The following is a 27,347-nucleotide window of genomic DNA, read 5'->3' on the forward strand; positions in this document are numbered from 1 at the left end:
AAGAGGAGGTCAAGGGCATGAGAGGTCAGGATAGTAGGAAGTTCATCAAGGTGAATAATGAAATCATCAAGAACTATGACAATGGCGTTGGAGAGAAGGATGGTAAGCCAGGAGCTAAAAATCCCAAAGAGATACATGGGGGACCCAGGAGTCTATAGATGATTGCAGGTAAGAGACTAATGGGTTGTACACATTTGATGACAAGAGATTTCCCACGTGGTGTGGTGGTGGTGGGAGGGAAATGCAGAGCAAGAAAGACATCTGTGCCACGCCCAGATTGAATGATAAATTGTGTGTGGGAGAGAAAATATTTACCCCTTAAGACAGTGGGTATGGATTGAAAAGGAAACCACAGCAAGCCACGAGAGTGGAAATAGATAATTAGCCCTGCATCAGTCAAGGAAGGTACTGGTGTGAATCCACACAGATACTCTTAGAAAGGTGCAGAAGATTCGGGATCTTTTCAAGGGACACACGTGGGGCTCTCTTTTCACTCCAGCTGATGACACTGTAAGGACTGCATAGGGAAGTCTTATTCAGAAACACAAGGCTCTAGGGGTCCTTTATTTCCCCCCTTTTAACTGAATAATAATAAACCAAGAGAACCTGGCATAAGAAGTGTATGACTTTTCACACACATCAGAAATGATGACTTTTCCTAAATTTATAACACCCATGTCACCAGAACCAAAATCAAAGATCAGAGCTTTATCAGCCTTCTTGGCTCTCCCTTTCAGTCATCGTCAGCCTCCAAAGGGAAGCACTACCCTGCTTCTCACACCACAGATGAATTTCTGGGTTCCTTTTGGACATCTGTTGGTAGAGGCAAGAGGGGAAGGAAAGGGTGGTCTCACCATGGGGAGAGAGTGCTCTGTGGTTCCCTTTTGACACGCTGATTGTCAGCATAAGGATCATGGAAGGAGCAGAGTGAGCCATAGAACATGGATGTATTTGGAAAATTGATTGCTTCTTTCCTGTGCTGTTATAGTATTTTGTGCCCTCCTCAATAATACCATGTTTAGTACAATCCTATAATTACGTCTTGATCTCCTTGCTGCCTCCAAACACACACATACACACACACATAGGCCAATACACACACACACATACACACACACACACACACACACACACACACACACCCCTGATTTCTTTGAGACAGCAGTTCTTATTACTATTTTTTCATTCACATGGCTTTGTATCCTGCCTCTTAGATGGTAGGTTTAAAAAAAAAATGTGTATAGATATACATATATATAGCTGCCATTACTCTTAAAACCAAGAGAAAATCAAAGAATTTCCCCCACAAAACCTTGTCATTACATCGACCGTTGCTTAAGGTTTCATATGAAACACTTTCCAGTGGTATAGCTCGATCATCTTGGAGAAGTCTTAAAAATCAGCGGATTCTATAAGTCAATCGGAGAAAGACAACTATCACATGATCTCCCTGATATGAGGAAGTGGAGATGCAACATGGGGGTTTTGGGGGTTAGGAGAAGAGTAAATGAAACAAGATGGGATTGGGAGGGAGAGAAACCATAAGTGACTCTTAATCTCACAAAACAAACTGAGGGTTGCTGGGGGAAAGGGAGTTGGGAGAGGGGGGTGGGGTTATGGACACTGGGGAGGGTATGTGCTATGGTGAGTGCTGTGAAGTGTGTAAACCTGGTGATTCACAGACCTGTACCCCTGGGGATAAAAATACATTATATGTTTATAAAAAATAATAATAATAAATAAATAAATTTTTAAAAATCAGCGGATTCTAAATATGTCTCATCACTAGGTAAATTCCATGAACTGATTTTGTAAAGTATGTAATTGTAGGAATAACATTCTACAATGAATTAGGACCATTTTTATCTGATCTCTCACCTGAAATACTTCAATAGGTGTCACAGAAGTACTAATTAAGGTCCTGCCATGCACAGTGAGCTACTTTATAAGGTTCTAGAAATAAAATGAGAGCTGGAAGACATGATTGCTACATCGATATTTTATTTTGGCAGCATCCCACTGAAAAGAGAAGCAAGGAAGCCACAATTCATAATATTTGCAGATGAAGGAACAAAGTCACAACAAGGTTAAATGGCCTTTCCATGACAATGTGAATTAAATCCAAAAGCCTTTGATTCTAGTCTCCGCGTTACCCTGTTTACAGCGAACATGCTTGAAATTTCACTATTAGCCATTTATCCCTTCAAGTAGTTTCTGTCCTTTGTGAAAACGAAACCGTCTTACTCTCAAGATTAGCAAATACGGGGATGCCTGGGTGGCTCAGTTGGTTAAGCGACTGCCTTCGGCTCAGGTCATGATCCTGGAGTCCTGGGAATCGAGTCCCGCATCGGGCTCCCTGCTCGACAGGGAGTCTGCTTCTCCCTCTGGCCCTCCCACTTCTCATGCTCTCTCTCTCTCTCTCATTCTCTCTCTCTCAAATAAATAAACAAAATCTTAAAAAAAAAAAAAGAAGTACATAGCTTTAAAAAAAAAAAAAAAAAGATTAGCAAATACCTCTTAGCTTGAATGCAATGGTTTAAGTAGAAGTGTGAGGGAGAACTCTTGCTGGAAGCACCAAGGGAGACCCCAAGAGACTGGAAGAAAAATTTGAAGTGTCAAATGTCCTAAGGAAAAAGACCTCAGGCTTCACACACCTTGAGGAAAGTTGCTTCTTCAATCTGCAGGAAACTCAATAGATTCATTTCATGATATTAAAACAAAAACAAAAACAAACAAACAAAAAAACAATACAGAGGCTGACACTGTTGGGGTGACCAATATTTTGACATAGATGGGGGTACTTGGGTGGCTCAGTTAGTGAAGCATCTGTCTGCCTGCAGCTTAGGTCATAATCCCAGGGTCTTGGGATTGAGCCCCACATTGGGCTTCCTGCTCAGTGGAAGTCGTCTTCTCTCTGTACCTCCCCTGCTCATCCTTTCTCTCCCTCTTTCTCTCTATCTCAAATAAATAAATAAAATCTTTAAACATTTTGACATAGATGTATCTTTCTCCCTCCTTCACTTATTTAGTTCCTTCAGTGGATACTCACTGGAGACCTACTATGTGCCAGGCAATTGTCTATGCATCAGGGATACAACTATGAAGAAAACAGAGTTTGCTTTCAAATTTAACTTCTAACACCAAGCAACATTGTGTTCTGAAAAACACCTAATCTCAGCTACATGGTGAATTTCACCTCCTTAGTCCTAAACTATGTGTCAAATATACCTACAATTCCACCTACTTCAAGGTCCAAATGCAAGTTCATCACCTCCCTTTCTCCTAGTTCACATTCCCAATGCTGACACCATTCTCCATGCTATCACTCACACTGGAAATCTAGGAATTCCTCTTGGTCACTGTCCCTGTCCCAACACTGTCAGTGGTCAGTCTGCCACTCTCAGTGACTCTCACACATAATGAATCATTCCCCGCCCTCCATCTTCATCAGCTTTTCCTCTTGCTTAGACGACTGTCATGTCTTCCAAAGAGGGTCCTTGTCTTCTCATCACTCTGCCCTTCAACTGTAGTGTTCACAGCTCTTGGAGGCATCTTTTAGAACCTAAAATCTTCTTCTGACAAGCTTCTGAATAAAAGCTTTTCAGTTAAAGTTCATAATTCATAGACTCAACCACCCTTTCTAAACTGAACTTCCCCCTCATCACACAACCAGTGGATCACTTGCCTGTTACTTGCCTCTCTGTTTTTCAAACACAGACCTTTGCTTTCGTCATCCGTTTCCAGACTCTTCGGCCATGTCCTTCATCTACCCAGCATCTGCTCAAATATCATCTCTTCAGAGAGGCCTCTGGCTATCTGATAAAATGTTTCCTCTCTGCATGCCTCTGTCCCGACCAGATTACTCATTGTCTTCAGAAGTTAACACCATATGCAATCATTTGAGAATTTTGTTTGCTTAGAGTCTATTTTCTCTCCATGTCTCCCCTAGATCAAAGAGTAGACCCTGGCATCCCAGAACTGAAATCAATGCCAGGCAAGAGTAGACCTTGAAGGATTACTTGCAGAGGGGTTATCACCATCTGCCTAGAATGTCCTTACTCCCTTCAAGATTTTAGTGCTCTCAAACCATTAATTATTTATTTTTATGTGCTCCTACAAAATCTCCTGCATACCTATTTAATAATACTTCTCTCATTGGAATTATTAGAGTAGATAAATAAATAATAAATATATTTTATATGTGAGATATTATATATAGATATATTATATATATGAGATGACATAAAATATATATTATATATGTATGAGATACATGTATATGTATTAAATATACACATATGTATATGTATTTAATACATACACAAATATGTATATTTAATACATATATATGTGTGTGTGTATCTATCTATATATACATATTATATGAGATGACAACATACATCCACCCTCTAAGAAAGGTGAATCCTATTAATGTCAGTGCCTTTCCTGGTTTGGCAATAGTTGCTAATTTCATAACCCTAAAAAACAGAAGAGAAAATGTTAGGAGATGAAGAAATGTGTGTGGGAGAGGAAATGAGGGAGAAAACAAGTTGACAGCAGTTCATAGTGTTTATCAACGTTGCAATATATCCCTTTCCAGAACAACCTAGAAGTTTAGTAAAAATCTACTATACTTAAAAGCCTCAGATGGATGGAAGGTCTGTCTCAGAGAATGTGCATTTCCTGGGAAATTACACAAATCATTGGGAAGATTTATGCTTTCACAATTATGGAACCCAAGCAATTAGGGATCCCAAGTGTCACGACAATTGCAGGTGACATTTGGGTGACCTTGATTTATGTAGTTTTATGCACACACATACACATATGAAATTATCTACATAATACTATTCATCGTGGTAACAAAGGTAACTATGTGCTGTAAATAACATTCCACAGACCTCCTTGAATCTCCAAACAAACTTTGGAACAAGGCAAATGTGATTAAGTTCATTTTGCACAAGAGGACAATGATTCTCAGAAAACTTTGCTGTGGACCAGCAGCTTGGGGCTCTTCCAGACTACCTCACGCACCCATGGAAACTACATCTTCTAGGAAACAGTGGAAGTCATGTTAAGAAATCCTGTGGGGGCTCTAAAATGATTCTATTATTCATACACAGGCCATTTTTAGTTCCTAATTGAATGTGGCCAGCCAAGGTTGAACTACTGGAAAGTTTCTTCAACTAAGTCTTAGATGTCTTCATAGCCATGGGCTTCTTTTATTCTCCAATTGCATAGGCTTTCTCACTTGCTTTGCTGGCTTTAAGTTACATACTAGAAGGCCTGAAGACAACAGTTTGCTATCTGAGATGCAGTTTGCAACCAGCTTTTCCGGGTTGTAAATACCATGTAAATAGGTCAAAGCAAATACCCATTCCCTGGAATATTCTGGGCAGAAATTACACACCTAATTGTAGATCATGTGTTAATGTCTTGTCAACAGGGATCTTCCATTAGTATAGCAGGGAGTCCTTTTGGGCTCTGATGAGCAAACAAATGACAGAGATTTTAAAAGGCATGTGTTCCTAACTTTTAGACTACCTTGGCTTTACTCTGCATTCTGTAACCAGCCAGCCACAGCATAGTAGACTCTGAACAAGGGAGAGCTTCAAAAACCAAGTTCCCTGAAAGTTTGTCATCCGTGGAAGTAGTGCTGTATCTTTTATTTCTGAAAGGTGACTTGATGAATGGGTTCATCCGTAAGAAGAAGCCTATACGGTTAAATAATCCAGCATAAAATCTTATATATAATTTAGCAAATAATAATAATAATAATAATAATAGATATTGTTTTCAAAATAACCAAGAAGAGTGAGACATGTCTAGGTGGAAAATTAAATTCTTATTAATAAGCAGAGTTAGGATGTGTCTAGCTGTCCCTTTTCTAAATAACAGAAACAAAGAATTCCATTGTGTATAAGTTCCAAACTTTCGTCTCCATCATACATTTGTAGGGATTTGAGAGGAACACTGTATCTGCTATGGAGACATTCACTCATTCCACAAACATTATTGAGGTCCTACCATGTTGTAAGTACCCAACATATATCAAGGAATATAACAAGAATACTTGCCTTCTTGAAGCTTACCTTATAGTGGAGTGTGGTAGTGGTGGTGGAAAAAGTTGTCTGGGAGGATAGACGGGCAAGAAAAAAAAAATCATTGTAAATAAATTCTATGATACGGTAGAAGGGAAGGAGTACTATGGACAAAAGGAAAAGGAGAGTAGGGTATGGAAACCAGAAGTTACAAAGCCCCTATAGGATCTGTTTTTAGAGATGTCTGAAGAAGTATCTTTTTGACTGGCTTGCCAAGCATCCCTGCTATGGAGGGATGCTCCAGATGCTTCTGTTTCCAGAAAGCATCTATTGAAGTGTGGCTGGTCAGCAGAGTGACCATGCTGAGAAGGAGGCTAGATGGTCTTGGAGCCCCAGCCTCCTCACTCCTCCCAATAGATTATTGCCTTCTCAATTGGTACCTGGTATCCTTTTGTCCCTCCCATCCTCCTTCCTGAATCCTGCTTTCTGAGTGTTCTTTCAGGGTCAGGGATAATTTATTCTTTAGATGGTGTATGCGACCATATCTGCAGAAGAAGGAGATGTCTTACACACATGGAGAAGTCTACATGAGATGTCACGGAAGAAAACGTGGTGGTGGAGTTCCAGGTGTTGACAGGTATCGACAAGGACACAGAAGGGCTCGAGGTGTCAGAAGGTCATGACGAACTACATCCAACAGAGAGTTCCCTACACCTCACTTCTTACCTCGTTGTACATGGTGGGTTTCACCACGTTTCCACCAAAGTCATTTTGTAATACACACCATAACACTGAAGCAGACTGGTCTGATTTTAAAACTGTTGTTCTTGAAGGATGCTCTTATTTCCTCTTCCAGTAAAGGGTATGTTTTGGCATACAGATTGAGTTAGGGGTTTTTTTTGGTAACTATTTGAAGAAAAACTCATTCTCTCAAAGAATACAGTCACAACTATGGAGATTTTTTGTTGTTTGTGGTACCTTTGTGTGTGTTTGTTTGAAATGAGCCTTGTTCATTGCAACATCTATATTTCCATGAGAAGGTTCAGAAAGTTAAGGGCTAAATAAAGGATTTCTATACCAACTGATTCTAAATCACAGCTTTCTTCCTTGTGAGAGATATAGAAAAATACTCCCTAAAGAACACATTCCAAATATAGTTGCTCATAATTATTGCTGAATATATGAAGTCATATGTGAAAATTAAACAATTATAATAATATATCACATAATTTTTTAAAAAGTCCATGACTTTGAAACTCAGAGTTAAACAAACAAGGGATACCTGGGTAGTTCAGTCTGTCAAGCATCTGACTCTTGATTTTGGGCTCAGTTCATGATATTAGGGTCATGAGTTCAAGCCCCACATCAGGCTCCATGCTCAGTGAGGAGTCTACTGTCCTTCTCCCCTGGTGCTCCCCCTGCTCATTCTTTCTCTCTCTCTTTTTCTCTCTCTCAAATAAATCTTTTTTTAAAAGTTAAACAAATAAATATAAAGGAGTGAGGAAACCTTTTTTTTTCCTTCTTTTTTTTTTGGAAAAACTTTTTTCTATAGTAAAATACTAAGTGACAAATACAGAAGGATTAATAGTATTAGAAAATCATCACTTTGCCACCACCATGCCATAATACAGGCAAGAATCATCAATGGATACTAAAACTACTGTATACATTTTTCTTAAACAATACCCTATCTACATAGTCTCTAAATATCTTCACATAGGTCTCGTATTAATCACAAAGGTAATAAATAGACTTTTATAATAGAAATGTGGTGTGAAAACGACCTAAATTCAGGTACCATGAGCTTCCCAATGTGGTTTCCTGACAAGGACCCAACAAAACTCATATAGTATCCCTGGCAGCAAATACATACCCTGAATCACATCATGAGGAAACAATTAGACAACCCCAAACTGGGTGAACTTTTTAAATAAAACATCTGGTCTATACTTTTCCCAACTGTCAATGTCACTAGAGAAAAGGATAAAATTTAAAGAACTGTTTCTGTTTAAAGAAACTAATGAGACATAACAACAAAGTATAATGTGTGATTCTATACTAAATCTGCATTGGAAGAGAAAAAAAATGGGACAACTCTAGAAAACTGAATTTGGACTATATATTAGATAATACTATTATATTTATACATACATACATACATACATACATACAGAAACACTTAGGAGTTTATATCTTGTTATGTTGTATAATAAGCAAAATAATAATAGTCCATATAATAAAGAATTTGACTGGCCTTCATCCTTGGAACTTCAGAAGTATGTGCTAAACACGTGAAATTTTCTGTCTTTGGGAATGCTTTGTTTTTGTCTCGGATGTATCTGCCTTCATTATTCACAGTGGGCCCCATGGACCACATCTGAGAGTTTATCCTAGTTAGGTGACAAAGGGTGGGCCCCTCAATTGGCTACACTAACAACAATATTCAAGATGGAAGATGGTGATTCCAGAAAGACCAACTGTATGATTACAGGGCTGGGCCTTTGGGCCATTTGGTATGTGCCAAAACTTTGAGGAGATAAGCGGGACTAGATATTGAGTAATATGGCCAATGAGTCAACCAATCATGCCTACTCAATGAAGCCCCGTTAGAAATGATGGACACCAGAGCTTGCATGAGCTTTCCTGGTTGGCAATAATCTGCGTATTATCACACACTGATGTGCCAGAGTATGACATAACCTCAGAGACAATGACAGCTTTACATTTAGGACTCTCCCAGACCTTTCCCTCTGTGTCTTGCCCATGGCTGTTTCTGATTTGTATCTCTTTGCTATAATAAAGCTATAATCATCAATATAGAGCTCTCCTGAGTTCTGTGAGTCACTCTCATGGATTACTAAACCTGAGTGGTTGGTGGAAACCTCTGAATTTGAGGATAGTTGATTAGGAGTGAGGATGGCCCAGGGACCCCTCAATTTATGACCAGTACCCAAAGTGAGACATTTTTGTGAAGGTTTGCACCCTTAGTCTGTGAATCTGACGTGACTATGGCTAGCTGGGAGAAGTCATTTATCGATGCATTATTGTTCTACAAATGTCTGTAAGTTTCATTGTTTTGGAAATAAAAATTTTGTTGAAGAAAAGAAAGTGTATGATTCTTATGTAACTTAGGAAGCATGAAAAATATTCTAAACACAATATTCAATAGAAATGCCTGTGTGTCTTTCTTGTCTGGCCGGGTGAACATTTAGAATGCTGGATTAAGTTTTCTTCAAAAGTTAGGTTGTTTGTATTGAAAAAGCCTGTATTAACCTACTGTGATTTTATGGACTTAAAAATGCCAAACACAACTATATTGGAATTAAAATTATAACTGAACAGACAAATAAAAATAAAAATAAAAATGCCGGGGCTCCTGGGTGGCTCAGTTGGTTAAGTGTCTGACTCTTGGTTCCATCTCAGGTCATGATCTCACAGTCGCCGTTATCAAGCCCCACATCAGGTAGTGAGCCCAGTGCAGAGTCTGCTTCAGAATCTTCTCTCTCCCCCTGTGCCCCTCCCCACTCGTGCTCTCTCTAAACTAAATTAATAAAATCTATAATCAATTAATTAATTAAAAATGCCAAACACTAAATATTAAGGGCTTGTTGCTCCTAGTATGAAAATCAGTAAACTTTCCCTGGTAGACTTGGGAAAAAATTAAAATGACGATATTCAGACCATACTGAAAACAGGATTCTAAACAATGTAGTACAATCAGTCCAAAAGTGTTTTTAGAAACCTGTGTCTGGCACATAGTGAATGCTCAGTGAATAGTAATAAATAGCAACCAAGAAATATGAGAGACTTGAGGAAATGATACTATCAATCATTCCTCTCCTTTGAATGTCAGTACATTTCATCCTTCAAGTTGAAAGGAGTTGGAGCAACACCTCCTCACCAAGCTGGAGTAGTTTGGGTAGACGGTTCCAATTATCACTGCGATACCAAAGAGAAAATTATCGTCAAACTGAGTAGATGCCCAAGGTCAAGTACTAGTCAGTTCAGTGCCTTTTCCCATAGTGTCATATAGGTGCCCAGACTGAGGAGTTTGATAACTCTTCTTAATAGAATTCAAGAGAGAAACAGAGAGAGAGAGAGAGTGAGGGAGTGGAGGGACAGGAATGGAGGGAGGAAAGAAGTTAGGACGTTACTTAGGAAGTTAGGAAAGAGGGAAGGAAGGAAGACAGGAAGAAAAAAAGGGAGGGAGGAAGGAAAGGAATGTATTTTCTTCCAAATATATCTTCCTTTCCCTTGCTTGAAATTTAGTATATTATCAATTAAAAATGGGACATCAATTTTCTTTCAACTTTCGACACTGCTGTGGTACCACTGTTCTTCAGCGATCTGTTTTTTCCTATATAATGAGTTTTGTCCTTTATGCTTGCATTGTCTACACCAATATCTCAGACAAATGCTTTTAAAATAAATTTTATAAAATCACATACCTGTTGCTTGTAACGTCTATGGTTAGAAGGCAATATACTTGAGAATGCGCATTAATTCACCTGCAGTCAACTTCACATGAATGTACTGGAAATAATTTACTCTGTTGCATTCTCTCTCCCTTTCTCTCTCTCTCATCTCTACACATTATATGTTACATGTTGTGTTTTGAAGTATTATCTTGTCACGTGGCCGTCATTCTGAGTTTTAGTGAGTAAAACCAATTCTTTATTTTTCCCCCTAAAGACAGCCAAGTCTGACAAGTTGATTTCTTTTCTCAGCTATACGGAACAGCTTAAAACATCAGAATATTTTCGTTGGACTTTTTAATTATATATCTTCGCAGGCCAATGTATTCAGGAGCTGTACTTGAATATTCAACCTGAAATGGACTGAGCGTTAAATTAAAGTAAACGACTAACTAAAGCAACTCTGCCTGGTGTATCTGCCATCAGAATAGACAATTCATCTAATTAGTTTGCATTACTAGAGGCATTCTGAATTATTTCTTTTTGGGGTTTTTTTTTTTTTCATAGTCACAGTGCAGGTATGGTCCACAGGACATACTTGGTTTCTATTAAAGGGTGATTTCCACCAGCCAGCACATTAATATGTATTTGTTTTGTATGTAATGATATGGATAAGGTTTAGAAGTGATGCTGTGGAGGACCGAGCAGATAAAATGACCCATTTGAGAATATGATACCTCACATCTTAGATACCTAATATCACCCAGCGGTTGGCATAAGTGACCTATGAACCCTGTAAGACAAGCTTGAAGAAAGGAGCAGTTAAGAGGTTTGTGGGACCACCCCTTCCTATCATTCTTTAAACAGATACCTGTGTGCCATGAGAGAATAAGATTATTAAGGATAACTTTGAACTCTCATGCATCAATTGATCAATATCTATATTTGTCAGTCTAATTATTATTTTAGAAAAACAAATCCTTTGCCCATGTTGGAAGTTCAGCTGTTTGGGACTGCAAATGTGCTAATCCAATTCATCACCGATGTATTGAAGGTTCCATTGTGACCCACTCGCTTGGACCATATCCCAAGGTTCCAGAAGGGCTAAGATTGGCATGGGACCTTGAGGAGCTGGGGGATTTAGGAAGACTAAAAGGCCGAGTGTTATACGTATCTGAGGGGACAAGCAAGGGGAACAGTATGGAGAGGACTCCAGACAACAAAAGAGCCTAGGGAGGGCAGGACCCAGGGCAGGGGAATATCGGGGAGGCAGGGCCAAAGACATCTTCTTGAAGTCAATTGAATGAGACTGAACTGCTTGGCTTTATCCCTTAAGCCAAGTAGTGGGTTTTCATTTAAACCTTTCTATATTTGGGTGCCTGGGTGGCTCAGTTGGTTAAGCGACTGCCTTCTGCTCAGGTCATGATCCTGGAGTCCCAGGATCGAGTCCCGTGTCAGGGTTCTTGCTCAGTGGGGAGCTTGCTTCTCCCTCTGACCCTCCCCCAGCCCTCGTGTTCTCTCTCTCCCTCCCTCTCTCAAATAAATAAATCAAATCTTAAAAAAGGAAAAAAAAAAACTTTTCTATGTTAATGTTATCAGGCAATATCCATATTTAAGATCTATTTTACTTGTTTGGGGCTTGGTTGGTTGGCCTGTTTGTTTTTGGTGCAGGACGAGAATGACAAGAAGATACATGTAAGACAAAGATTCAGACCATATCGATAACTTTGCTCGGCAGGGAACAACAACAACAACAACAAACACGAATTGGAAAAATGAGATGTGCTGAGGCTTTGGGTCATTTACCACTTCCCGGAACGCCTGCTGTAAACAGTCAAATAAATATTTCATTTTACGCAGCATCACTTAAAGAGTAAATAAGACACAGAGCCCTTCCAAGACAATTGCTGTGGCAGTATGGGGTAGATATAATGGGCTTCAAGCCACATAAAGTTTAAGCTAATATTCTTGGGCTTCGGAGTTTATGTCTTCCTGTCTCCTAAAACAGTCCCCTCTACGATTCCCACAGGTAAAATCATCTCAGTAGGTTTCGCCACGCAGCGTCTATAAGCACAGGTTCGCATTCAAGCTCCGACGAGGTACAGAAGCCAAGTCAACACCCTTTACTAATAGAGACGTTCAAAAGAGATAACACACCTCAAAGGCTGGGCGCTGGGTCTGTGCCGCTATTTCATGTCTGGGCAATTACAGTGATGGTATTAAGGCAAGATGAGGGCAGGAGCGGTGTTGTCATTGGGGGAAGGGGACGCAGGCCTTTAAGCAATCATGTAAAGCATGCCCGACATCTCAGATCTGGGGAGGGAACAAAGCTTTGTGCTGTGAGAGTATTGATCTGCTCTAGAAGGTGCAGGGAGCGCCACTCTGGTGATTGCCTTCCCCGCTGGGTTTAGAGAGGTCTGAAAGAATGCAGTATTGATCTGGCCCCGTTCCTGAAAAGTAACTTACAGATAAACCCTCACTGGAGGCCACCAACCTTGAGAACAAACTGTTGCAAAGACGCCCTCTTCGCCAGGCGTGCAACATCAGAGCTAATGCTGTTGGGGTGATGATGAGAACACACTTGAGCCCAGACCCAGGGAAGAGCTGAGGACATGTTTTTTACCCTGCTCAAGTCACTGCATCTCCCAGATCTGAAACGGTTAATGCAAAGGCCCCAGTGGAAACAGAGGGAGGGAGGGGGAGGGAGCACCTCAAACCCCTTTTGTGAAGCTGTATTTTTTATCAAGGAAGAAAGCTGTGGGTTTGGGAAGTTTTGTGTGTGTGTGTGTGTGTGTGTGTTTGAAACTACTGGGAGCCTCATTTACCTTTTACACAGGGGTAATAATGCCAGTTTCACAGACTGTGGACTGGATTCAGTGTGATCAAGGAACCTACTTGGCAACGGGCAGATTTTAATAGTCAGCGTAATGTTTGAGAGGAACATCATCTCAAAGGAAGACTCTCTCCCAGTCACTAAATTCCACGAATAAAATTTTAAAAATAAAACAAAAGACCAGTTTGCAGAGAAAGAGATACTTCCAAAATTTCCAGTTCCAAAATTGTGCATAGAATACGTTTCCTACATTCATCCTTGTATATTACCAAACCTCAAGTTCCAACTTGGAAATAAAAAAAAATAATAATAATAATCCCGACTGGAAATTACTCATTTGTATACCACTCAGCATCTCATGGTTTCCTGGTAGAAATTATTGTAACCACAGGATTTCGCATGGTTTCAACCTCCAGCCACAAGTTAAAATTGGCCAGATGCTACTGAGAAGTTGGGGAACCGGGCTGTTACCCGGGAATTGATCCTGGTGTGTAACCAGATCCAAAAACAAATGGATGTGGACTGGGATTTTAGAGTACAACGGCATTATGGTCATGTTAAGGATATTTCATTTGCTGGGGAAGATGGCACCATGTTTATTACTCCTCTGGGCAAGATGTTACAACAATTCTGTAACAATACCATAAATCGGAGATCCCCTCCTCAGCCCGTGAGGGACAACATCATCTCCTTGGATTATGTGGTGTGTAAAATAGGGTACCTGAAACATCCCAGGTGCCAAAGATTTTATGAGTCACAGACAAAAGAGACTCCGAGTGTTTTTTTTTTTCCTTTCAAAATCGTTACGAGTTCATCACAGCCATCATATAATCGTTTTGTCAATTTCTGAATCGCGTGTGTTGTATCAACAGCAACTTCTCTCAGACTATTTAAACAAAAACGGGTTTGGTAATTTTGTCATATTTGAGCGCAGCTCAAAAGAAGGTACAGGTGGATGAGAGACACGTCCCACCTCTGATTACTTTCTCCAGCAGCGAGGGGAACCAAAGCAAACTCACCACGATCGCGTCTTCCTTTCTTAAAGATCATAATTGCAGCAGCAAGAACATCTCCCTGTTTTCAAAGTGCTTTGCCGTGCATTGTCTATTTTTTTTTTTTTTTTATCATCCTTGAGGCCCCTGGAGGTCAGCATGCACATTCATGCCTGCTTCATTTGATCCACTCCTGCTTGACCACTGCCCGACTTTTTCCCAAGCAAAAGGAGAACACCCGGGAGAGAGCACAAACTGGACAAAGGGGGCTGCATAGGTGGTTTGATTTCACCACAATCATTTCATCTCGCTTAGCAGAAATCCCCTGGGCCCGCCCTCCAGGACACAAACTTGCCTTTGTTCGCACAGCTCAAATAGAAAGCTTCCCCTTCAAAATTTAACTCGTCTCTCTGAAACATTTTAAAGGAAATGTGGCCGGTAATTGTCCAATGTGAAATGCGAGATATTCGATCCTTTGTCCAAGGGCTAATATTTAATCCTTCTAAAGCCCCGAGGAGCAGTCTTTGAAGCTCTGATAGAATTTGTAAAGCCAAATAAAAATGGCCCTAAATATGTATTTGCTTTATTAAAAACTTCACGGATTCATCTCCATGTTAAACACACTCTCAGCCAGCCGCAGGTCCTTCACTATCGCCACACAAAGGGCACTGAGATCAGTGATTTTTCTGAGACATAACCATAATTGAAAAGTCATTTTGGTCATTCCTCCTCTTGAGAAGACCCAGCTTTCAGGAATGACACGTGGACCAGGATTCCTGACCTGCAAAGGGAGAGACATGTACCCCAACTGCCAATGTTCGTGCACAGAGCAAGTTCAGGTGCACGGTAAACAGCTACCCCTCCCTCGGCGCGCGGCCGCCTCCCAGACCCGTCCGTGTGTGTGAGCACAGTAATTACCCATGTGATCGGAGCACCGAGAGCCTTTGTTGTCTCTCTCAGCTCTTCTTTTTTCTTCCTTCCCTACTTTTGCCGTTCTAAGAGAAGTCAAGGTGAAGGGTTTAATGCCTCTGAAACTGAGGCCAGAAAACAATCGCCTCTTCCAGTGGTTAGTAAAGAAGACGAGGGAACAGTTAAAACAGAGCCACTGAAGTGAACAACCTTGATGTGACCAACGGGAGAAACACCCCCTTCAGGTACTCCCCACAGGGTTCCCTTTGGGTTGCTGGGCCAGGAAGGTCAGCCCATCTCTATGGCACTCCCTTTCAAGTGCCGCGCTCAATGCCAGCAAACAGGTTCCGCGTGACTGCTGGTGCGCAGGGAAGCTCCTCAGAGAGAGACCCCTGACCCACCAGAGGGGCAAGAACCAAAGCAGGGATCAGGCACTTTATTTCAAGGGTGTGTGTGTGTGTGTGTGTGTGAAGCCTTTCAAATCCAGAAATGCTACACATGTACTCACATTCGGCGGAAGAAAAATAGGAAATCAAAATAAGAGAGACCATCTTTTCAGAAGTAAACAACTTATAAGACACTGAGGATAGCAGTGACTTGGCAATTCGAAATTTCTATTTTAACTGAACTCTGTCGCTTTGAAGAAACGGAGTGAATATGGTAAATATCCTTTTGTGTAACAGAGAAATTCTGTCGCTGAGGTTTTCTGCCGAAGCCGGTCTCTTTCCATCATAGCTTGGTTGGAAAGCAGAGCATAAATGCTGCTAGAAAATTTCCCTCTTGTTAGCCTAGAGGGTTCTCTCTGCCACGGATCCCCAGGGCTGTGGTGTTTTGGTCCATGGCGAATGTTTGGATGCTTACATATTAACGAAGGAGCAGAGTAAAATAAACATGCTACCTTAGGGTCACAGGTGAATTCTGAAAGAAGCCAGAGACTCTTTGGCCTAAACCTTTCACATTGGCAAATGGGAGGCAACTGTGTTTCCTCATGAGCAATCTTGTTCATAAACTGATGGTTGATGAACATCTTTACACTATCAAGCAGCTCTTGGAAGTTCTTCTAAGAAACCATAGCTACTAAGTATAGTCCTCAGCACTTTTGTTCTATTTCATTTCTATGTCTCCTGACAGATTCAGGGTTGGAGGAAACGAGTATTGTATGTTCCAGCAAGTCATGGGCTAGAACAAGAGTTGAGGTGATTGGACACAGGCTGGAGATTGGCTGGGATGGCAATATTGATAATTCCCACTTTGAACTTCTACATCATCTTGGGCCCTGGAGACACTTGAATCCAATGGACACAGCCCAGTCCTCATGGAATCCACACCCTTAAATGGGTAGAAAGATGGGGCAGGTGAGCCCACTTGTGTTGAGCCACATGAAGGAGGAGTGATGGATGCTCATGGAACATAGAAGACAAGCAAATAGGCTGAAGAATAAGGAAAGCTTTATGGAGAACAGAATGAACATGAAAAAGGAAAAAAAAATGAGTATGGGTGACTTATGGGCCTGAATTTATTGATTTTCTGCTATGATTAACACTCGTATCTACAGAATTCTTCGGACTCATTCTCTCTTTTCCAACCCACTCTGACTTATCTCCCTTTAGCCATCACAACACAGTAGTTGGATTTGAAAACTCTCTTTCAATTCAATTTCAATTAAATTTGAAAATCCCAGCAGGGAAACATTCTCAGTAGCCTGTCTGATTAAGAATAGAATAATTATATTTTGACATCTATAACCAAACCACACAAAATAGCCCAAACTGATTTTAAAACTCATATCTCATGTATTAAATTTTTATTTCCAAAAGTGCTCATGCTGGAGCATCTTACGTCTTGCTATCATTTCTTACTTTGCTGTCCTTACAAAATTCTGTGGCTACTAGGAAATCTAAGGCACAGGTTTTAAGCAGAAACACAGCCCCTTTTTTCCACAAAATTTGGGATATTCAATTATCCCTTTATCAAACCAACAACAACAAAAAAGATACCCAATTTTGTGTAGGCATGGCTTAAGGTGTTTGCAGGTATAGTCTTTTTTGGAAGAGGGAAATAAGACTTTTAAAATGTGGAATTTGAAGATAAACTATCAAGCGTTGACTTGCCAACTTGCAGCATATCAAAATGTCAGCTCAGCACCTTAAGGAGTCTGAAGGGATTATTCAGCCCAATTTTCTCTGTGCTTAATGCCATATCCTGGCTTAGAGTCAGGCTCTTCTGGAAGAACATTTAACTCTTACTGCACGTCCTGGTCCCATTTTATGCGATAAAGTTGCCATTTCCGAAATAAGATTCTAATAGTCTGAAATATTTCCCTCAGCTTTGAAAGGATCCTTGCTTTGGGGATATAGCTTACATACTGTGATAACCTCAGTCATCCCTGGCAAGAATATACCAAAATCACACGTACACTTCCATTAGTAGGGCCTGACAAAAATGGTAATAATAATATTCTTAGCATCATCTCAAGAAGGCACGATGGCGTGAAACCGACGAAAACTATCTCTAAGCCCATAGGCGATGCTTAACGGCTTCCACGAAACAGCATAAATCTTCAACCGGGACATTCAACCTCTGAGAGAATAGGTATGTTACATAACATTCAGAAGGGGCTTCCGAGGAGGTCAGGCCTATTTTCTGCTTCCATTGTTTTTCTGATGGACGGATGCAAGGACTGAGTCCTTTGCTCTCAAAGGACTCCCACCTCAGAAAGCAGCCTGGTCGTGAATTCGATGGGTCTCAAACGTGCTCCTTTCTTACATTTTGCTATAATCAACCTGCCAAAACTTTAACCACTAGAGCTATTTCTCTGCTAGCAGGCTTCAGAAAGTAGAAACGATTGTTTTCCCACAGGACATCCCTACTAAAATCGTAATTAAACCATCCCTTGACTCAACCACTTTGCAGGCACCCACTCTGAGTCAAGGACTTATTCAGCTGCTGGGGGTACAACAGTAAACAAAACTAACAAAGTCATTCCCCTCATGAAACTCACCAGGTGGACTGAGTGGAGAGGGAGAAGGTACGCAAACAGACGAGTGAAAATGTGAGGTGTGGGGTTACGTGACATTAGGCTGAGGAGAAGTCTCGAATGTGCAGGGTGAGTAGAGGAGCTGGGGATTGGGGTGTTGGGGAAGGCTCCCCCTACAAGGTTCTACGTGAGCAGGGAAGCAGGGAGCTGAAAGAGGGAGCCAGGAGGGGACATATCGAGGATCCTGATTCCTCCCATTCTGGGCTGGTAAAGAGATTTCCCCTCTCTTCTTGATTCTGAACAGTCAGTAATGCTGTCTAGATCTCCATGTGGAAGGCTGGGACATCAGTCTCATCTTGTCTCATGTCAAAGGCGGTCTCATTTGATTCACAGAATCTGCCATGGAAGCCACAACAGAAGGGCAGTAAATGTTTAACTGATACATATTGTAGACCTGCAATATACGTGCTGTGATTCATTCATTGTCCACTCTTCTCTAACTTGTAGATAGCAGTCCCCCCTCAACTGCTTCCAGACTGTGGTGAAAATGCATAATTATAACTGTGGAGGGGACACTTGGGTGGCACAATCAGTTAAGCATTCGACTCCTGGTTTGGGCTCAGGTCATGATCTCAGGGTCGTGAGATCGAGCCCTGCATCAGGCTGGCCCTGTACTCAGCATGGAGTCAGCTTGAGACTCTCTCTCCCTCTCCCTCCACTCCTCCCTGCCTCTCCTGCTCACTCTCTCTCTCTCTAAAATAAGTAAATAAATCTTAAAAAAAATAAAACCGTGCAAAGTGACGTGCTTAACCGGAGGTAAGCGGGAGGGGAACCACTGTACCTTCATTTTTCTAAATGAATCTCTTGTTTAACTTTTTTTCTTTTTTTTTTTCAGTTGTTGCCATGCTTTCCCTTTCTCCAGAGTAGAGGTTAATACCTCTCATAGAGGGTAAAAGTCAGGGCTTAGCATAGTAATTGAGGTGTGTGGTCTGGGGAGCACAGAGAAGACCTAGACTCTCAGTACCCTTGTCCCGGCCTCCACACGGAGACACATTCAGGATCAGGCCACATTAATTTGGTTTGGGAGGGACTTTTCATCTCATGCGTGTGTTGAGCGCTAAGTGGCTGCCAGTATCACAGGCACAAGGCACGTACTTGCTTCTTTCCTTCCTTCCTTGGCTACAAACTGAGCATGATATTTAAAGGAAGCTGGGCACCTGGGAGGAGCACCGTTTGTCAGTTTTGCAGGTTCTAGCACATGGAGTCTAACTGTTATTTGGCGGAGCCCATTCTTAACTAAAGGTTAATGCTTTAAGCTTAAAAAAAAAAAAATCAGGATCTGTTTGTCGGTAATTGGAATAAACATTCAAATTTGAGCATCAGATTTCTCGTTAGTTTCACATCAATACCTGGGCTTCAATGATGGATCAGTGATCTGGACTCCTCGTTGCCCAAGTGAGTTCATTAATCACGCTCCCCTAAGATGGCTGTGTAAGTCGACAGCTGTTCTAAGCAGCTGTCTCCCGGCACAACTCCTCTCATGCAGACGGTAGGAAACTTTTTGCTGGAGTCGGCTGTGGTTTTACCTGGAAATCCCTTTTACAGTGACAGGTCCAGAAGCGACTGGGTCTGAGGTCAGTAAAGCTTTCCAATTTGTAAATGGTCACTTTATGGTCACCGGTAGAAAGGTTGAAAACCATTAAGGGTAAGTTTCCATATCTTATCTGATGAATCACCAGGAAGAAGAAATCCGAAGCTATGCATTTCAAGTTTACACTGTGTTTGGTGAAAAGCCACAAACCTAAATTGAACTCTTAAACCCCCCCCCTTTTTTTTCCCCTTGCACAAAATGATATGGCCTGGCTCCTTCGCTCTTCTGATCTCCCAACTATAGATAGTTAACTTTATTTTCATATTTTCAGATACACTTGGCTGCTTAGAGAGATCAGAATCCACACACAGCTTCAATTCTCCATTATATTGAAGCGAGCACTCCTGTAATTGGAGCTTATCCTGTTTTAATACATGCAATCAGGAAATTTGAAGCGGCCTTGATGGCCCCTATAATATTTCCCTTAGATGCTCTCTGATATGTCAGTGTCTACAAGTTCATCCACACAGCAATGACCTCATGTGGCAACCTTTTTCCATCCGCTAGAACACTTAGTAGTAACATGAGAACCTGATTATCTTCTCTTAGGGAAAAAAAAAAAAAAAGGAGGAGGAGGAAAGACTAAGAAAAACAACACACATAAACATAAACTAAAAAGGTACCTCTCTCATAAACAGAACCAACAAGAAAAAATAAAAATCACACAATCCCAACAATTACTTTGTGAAAAGGAGGTGGGTGGGAGCTTGTTGGAAATCAAGGACTTCTAGGCATATCTATTTCCTGGAGATGTACTTAGTGTTTTCATAATAAGGAAAAGAGAAGAGGATGTCAAAAGTTCAACTCATGAAAACTTCGGTTTCTCTCATTAATTGCAATCAGGAAATATACAAAGGAATGGGGAAAGGCTGCCTTCGGCTCAAGTCATAATCTCAGGGTCCTGGGATCGAGCCCCACATAAGGCTTTCTGCTCGGCAGGGAGCCTGCTTCCCTCTCTCTCTCTCTGCCTGCTTCTCTGCCTACTTGTGATCTCTCTCTCTCTCTCTCTCTCTGTCAAATAAATAAATAAATAGAATGTATATTTCCTGGGTACTTTTTAGCAAACCATTTAAAATTGGACTCCCCTAGTGTGTGATCAGGATAGGTTTTAAGTAGGCATTGCCACCCTCAAGTGAGATGAGGCAACTAAAGATCATTCATTAATTCATTCATTTGTTCATTCATTCTATATACCTGTATCAGATTTGATCTGAGAAAGTATCATGTGCCAGTTACCGTTCTGCGTCATAGGAATAGAGGTAAACAAAGCAGAAAAGAGCCTCCCTTTCACAAAATTTACATTTCAGTGGGCAAGGGCAGGAAATAAGTTATAGCTATAATGTCAGGGATAAAAATAAATAGAAGAATGTTATACAGAGAGACTGGAAGTTAGTGAAGTTTAAACAATGTTAGAAGGGCTCCCTGGAGGGTGATGGGGGTATTTAACTTGAGGTCTGTAAAACAAAAGATCGTGCTAAAGAAGCTGGCAGAGGTACTCCCCTCAAACGTCACAGCTGGTCCAAAGACCCACTTCTACAGAAGTGCAAAGCCCAGATCTTTTTCTCCCAATCTCCACTTTATAGGGTCCACATGAAATACATGAACAGTTTTTTAAATTATAACATCAAAAATATAGTTGGACATTATAGGAGAAATGGAAATTGTGTGACAGCATAATCAAGTAATTAAATGACAAATTGTCTGACTCTCCAAATCGGTTACCTATCCAACCTCATTTCTCTGGACAATTGTCCATGTTAAACTTTTGGAAATAGCTTTACCTTGAGACTGCTGTTTGTAAACATTTTGTCCTTCATCCTTCAAATTAACATATTTTTCCATTTAAGGAAGCTCTTACTGTGTTTTTGTCCTCAGTGATTCTGTCTCTTCTCTTAAAATCCAGTTTTGTCCAGTACATCTTAAAGCTGCGTTAGCTTTAGCGTGGAGTATGTTGGAACTGGACCTTCGTATTCAAGCCATGGAGGGGAAGCAGTGAAAAAATAAGACGTAAAAAAGATTTATAAAACATTGAAAAATAAGGGCACTTAGGTGGCTCCGTGGTTAAATGTCTGCCTGTGGCCCAGGTCATGACCCCCACATCCTGAGGTCCAGCCCCAGGTCAGGCTCCCTGCTCTGTGAGGACTCTGCTTCTCCCTCTGCCCCTGGCCATGCTCGTGCTCTCTTTCTCCTCTGCACTCTCTCTCTCTCTCTCAAATAAATAAATAAAATCTTTCAAAAAATTGAAAAATACTATATGGAAAGACACACCCAGGAAACCTTGGAGAGTTGAACCATCTATGCCCAGTGGGGTCTATTAATGGAAATTGTTTAATGAGTGTCTTTTAAAGTAATTACCTATTAAAAAAAGTAAACACTTGAATGGAAACTTCAGTCTTTAAGAATCTTGGAACATTTTCTACACTCTTGACTCTAGGGATGATTTCACTCACTACTGAACTGCAAGTCTTTCTGAGGTTGATTGTTTCAAGTCCAACATACCCATCAGTGGTTTGTTCTTTTATAAATCTCGTTGACTGAGGAATAATGCAAGAGTCAAGCTAGAGTTGATAACCTCTAACCTTTGTGATTTTTAAGGCCTGTTGATGTAAAATCCAATATTTATACTTTCCCCTTTTTTCTGTTTATGTCCTTACCAGCTTGTTTATATAATTGGTACAAGGAGCTCATCAAACAAAACTGTCTTTGTTTTATGGCATGGATAGAGGAAACGGTGAGGCAATAAATATTAATACAAAAAATTAATAATAAGGCTCAGGTTTTGAAATATGTTTGCTAATACTCTACTCATAAAAATGAATTATATTATTTTACTGGAATGTTCTTCCTTGTTCCTGTTTTTGCTGAAATTCCAAATATGGATCCAATTTCTCCTTTAAACATGAGTTGTATTTCATTCCATTTGCTTCCAACTTCCAGGGTTGAATTAAAGAGAATTCAATGTAGTTTATTCCTGGAATATAACAATAACCCAGGGTGATTTGTATAAATGAAACTGATGGAAAAATAAGTACACAGGTGCAGGTTATCTGTACATGCAATTTTTATAACTTTGAAAACTGCAAAATATGTTATCTACCATGTTATAATTTCTGACAGTTGTATCACAGGTGTGAGAACATTGAGCTACAAGAAACAGTCACAGATGCATGAAATTTAGAGCTAAAAGAAACTTGAGAAGACATCTGGTTTAAACACCTCTCTTTAAAGATGTAGAAATCAAGAGCCACAAAGGTTATGGGCCTTGTTTTCGGTTGAACAGCTAGTTAAGCAGAGTCCAGACCCTCCAACTGTCTGTGTGAAAGGCAACAAGAGAACTTTCCTTGAGCTGTTGGTGTGAAGTTTCTTTGGCCTAATTATACAGTCTTATGTGAGACTCAGTGAAATATTTATCTAGAGAATGTCTTATTAAGAAAAACTTCCACTGACTAGGAAATTGTGTATTATAAACTGAAAGCTTGTGTGTCCCCCAAATCATATACTGAAGCCCTCACCCCCAGTGTGATTGCATTTGGAGAAGGGGCTCTAAGGAGCTAGTTAAGACTAAATGAGGTAAAAAGGGTGGAGGACCCTAATCTGATAGCATTAGTGTCCTTAAAAGGACACCAAAGAAATATCTCTCTTCCTCTCTCTCTGCCTCAGGTTTTCTTTCCCTGTCCCTCTTTCTCTCCCCATTATCCCCTCCTCTCCTCTCCCTACATGCTCATAAAGAAGAGGTGGTCAGTACACAGCAAGATGGCGGCCACCTACTAGTCAAGTCAAGAGGCCTCAGAATAGAAGCTATGTTGCCAGCATCTTGATCTGCCAGCCCCTTGATCTACGGCCAGCACCTTGATCTCCAGACCTGTGAGAAAAGATTCTGTTAAAAATACCCAGTCTGTGGTATTTTGTTATGGGCCATCCAGGCAGACGAATACTCTACAATAATTAAAGCAAGATTTACCTAAATTTCTTATTTTTACTTAAGAAGAATTGGCTTGCTTAGCAAATACATAGCATTAAGTAAAAGGGGGTGGGGAAGAAACTTTGCAAGACTGTGATTCTCTAACATGGGTAGAGAAATAATTAGTTGGGAAAAGCATATTCTCACTCTTGCTGCTGTAATAAGCTTTCTCATAGGTAAAGTTGGACACAAATCCCCAAATATTCTCTTAGGAAAAAATAATCATTGTATTTGAAATTGCTGTATCAAAGTATGCATGACTTAAGGCTTTGAAGGAGGAAGTTTTCATAGAAATATTAACTACATATCATATTCCTCTCCATAACTAGTTTTACACAATGGGGTGACGTGTTGATGGGCAAGAGTCATGAAGACAGTAGCCCGATATCAGTCCTTCTCAGAGATAAGCTGCCTTCCACATCTAAGGATCTCTGCTTGCACTGAGGTGCCCAAGGAACATTTGGAAATCTGGGAGATCCTGAGATACAAGGAGGAGACATGGCTTGCTTTCAGTTTTATTTATCACAGCCAGATTACCTTGATTTGCAGATACACTGATGGCTGAAAATTAGCACGAAAACAAAAACAAAAACAAAAACAACAAAAAAAAGTAAGCCGATTCAAACAGAAGTCTTCTGGAAGAATATAGGTAAGCAGGATTCAGGGGTGAATCTAAACTAAACAAGTTTCCTGACCTGGGGCATTGATTAGAATCATTTTTTTTTTTCCCTTTATCCATCCATCCTTCTGCCCTCCCTCCCTCCTTTCTTCTTTCCTTCCTCTCTCTCTTTCCCTCTCTCTCTATTCTTTTGTTTATTCCAAGGAACTGGGACCAGTTTTCTCCAAAGGCAAATTCGCATTGCCCTCAGTGACCCTCAAGGGTTCCCCCTCACAGAGCACACTCCAATCCCGGTCATTACTGACTGACAAGAATTTTATATTTGACATCCCTTCATATCAAGAAATTCTTCAAAACGATAACAGATAAAGTTAAGCTTCCTAGAAAACGAGCCGTTTGGAGGATCTGGCTAAGAAACCCAGTCACCTTTTGAAAATCTCTGGCTAGTGGCCACATGAGGATTTTTCAAACTAAAAAAGGCGAGTTTTGCCTGCTCGCCCCTTGACCCCACCTCAGTCTAAGGCGGGGACGTTGAAGGCAGGGTGATTGCATTTGAAATATCTATTGGGCGCCGTGCAACAACGGAGAATTGGAGTTGGGATCTAGAAAGCGTAAAAGAAATGCTCGTCGATCTTCCCGGAGTATCTCCCGTGTTAATGAACTTGAAAACCACTGTGTTGAACCAGGCTCGCCCTCCCCATCACTTTCCACTCCTTATACTTGAGCGTCCTCAGAAAAGTTAAAATTTTAAAAGGAGAGAAAATATATCATAGAGATATACTAATCCTCTAATTCCTTAGAGGAGAGAATAACCTTTTCTCTTGATATAGGAACCAAGCATTGATCTGTCACACTGTTTGTTCTAGCCCGCCTCCCAGAGGCACATTCAGTTTGAAACGTTCAGGCTAGTTCATTAGGCGTCCCTAGCTCGTTTCTCCAAGAGAATCAAGATAACACTGTGGTTAGTTAATGGCTTTCTCTTGTTTCCCCCAGAGCCTGCCTGTCTGAAGCCTGCAGGCTCGAGAAGCTTCTTCCCCCCTTCTCTTTGCTATTAGTCACAGCTGGTAAGGCTCACAGGAGCCGAGCCTGTTTGAAAACAGTCGGATCACGAAAGCGTTTGAGTCTTTCTGCTGCAAGCAACAAACTTGGCCTGGCTGCCACCAGGAGATGGGGTGGGAGTGGGGGGGGGGGAAGGAAAGCGCAGGGAAGGGAGGAAGAAAGGGAAATTGCTACCCACCTCACTTCAAAATCCTCTCTCGGAGGGAGCCCTTGGTGGGCTGCCTTGCTGGGAAGGGGGGCGGACTAACTTTTAAAAGATGCCTCTTGGGGCTCCTGCCTCCTGTCTGCAGCCCACTGTGCTCCCTTGTATTCTGATAATGGGGTGGGGGTGGGGGCTAATGATGAGAAACCCCCACACCATGCGGTGAGCTGACCTGAGGGCTGTTGCTGGTCTCCTAGACCCACTCACCCCCCTCCGTCCTGCCTCCCCTTCTCTACCTACTTTTTTATAGAACCAGAGGTAGAGGAAAGAAAGGGCTCAGATATTATAGATAAATTCCAAAACCAACCCCATAGGCCTCTCTCACGTTTTGGTGCAGGAGTGCTGGAAGGAAAACTCGATGCCCCACAAAGCCTGGACTGATTTCTAAGAGCCCTGTGATCTGGTTGTTCAGTACCTTGCTCCTTGCAAAACTGGCCCGAGGATTGCTGGATAATTTTATCTTTGGCCTCCAGTAGGGCCTCTGTGAGCTCCTAGCAGGGGCCATGTGTCTGCTGTTCCCGGGAGTGGCTGGCGTGTTGCTGTTTAGAGACGCTCAGACAGAGTCCATGATGAGGGAGGTGGTAACGATGATGTCATCACCAGTGACAAATTACCCTTTGTCCCAGCCCCTCATCCTGAGTCAGGAACACTAACAGTTGCATCGGGTTTATGAGGCCAATAAACATATATGCTTTGGGGTCAAGTTTAAATACAAGCCGGAAGAGTTTCATTTCCCTTTCTGGGTATCTCCAGGATTCAAATTGTCCTGAGAAATCACACAGGAAAGTTTTACGAGGGTCCAGGTCAAGCCCGTAAAAGTAATGGGGTTCTTCAGGTCACCTCTTTTGGGGCAGTTCGAAGGCAGCTACTTATCTGGTTTGGGTTTTGCAGACCATGTGCCTGCCTCTTCTTGTTTGAGGACGTTGTAATTCTTCCACTGAATTTGGAGCATCTTCACAACCTTGGAGAGTTGTTGAGTGTAGGTGTATGTTGACTTCCAAATTCAAGGTTGATGAAAAGAAAAACAAACAAACAAAACCATTCAAACACATTTTTATTCTCTCCCACCCCCCCCCAAAAGGGAATACGGGTGTAATAGTTTTAATTCACAAGGTTTATCAAAATTATGTTTTAGGGTTTTATCTCTCTTCAAAGGTCTAAGATTGAAGCTAAGAAGACCAAGTGGGAAGCCAGAAAATTCGAGATTGAAAATTCAAAATTCGAATGTGTCTGGATTGTCCACTACAGCTCTTGTTTCGTGATGGGAAGATAATCACCAGTAGGAATGTAGCTATCCTAGGTTTGCTGTTGGAATGATGTGGATACTAAAACATACCAGCATCTCTACAGCAATCTTTCAAATATGAGTTATTTGAATCACCCAAGTAGAAGAGGAATGACTATACCATTAAGAAAAATCAAGATACACCTTTTGTAAAGATTCTACTTAGACTTACCATTTTAGGGGATTTCCCCCCCCCCAGGTCTCATATTGGACATAAACCGATGGCATACTATTAACTAGCAACTTCTCCTGGAGGTGAACGTTATCTCTGGGTATGCATGAAGTAACATTAGTGTTGTTCATTTATTCATCAGGTTTCCATAATGGCTGTGTTATTAATACAACTCATTTTCAGCCCTAGTGCTTCTAGCAATTTCTAGTGGTTCTCTTCTTTCTGCCTAAC

Source organism: Enhydra lutris, unplaced genomic scaffold (assembly GCF_002288905.1).
Source record: "Enhydra lutris kenyoni isolate GAN:26980312 unplaced genomic scaffold, ASM228890v2 scaffoldscaffold29, whole genome shotgun sequence".
NCBI classification, from domain to species: Eukaryota; Metazoa; Chordata; class Mammalia; order Carnivora; family Mustelidae; genus Enhydra; species Enhydra lutris.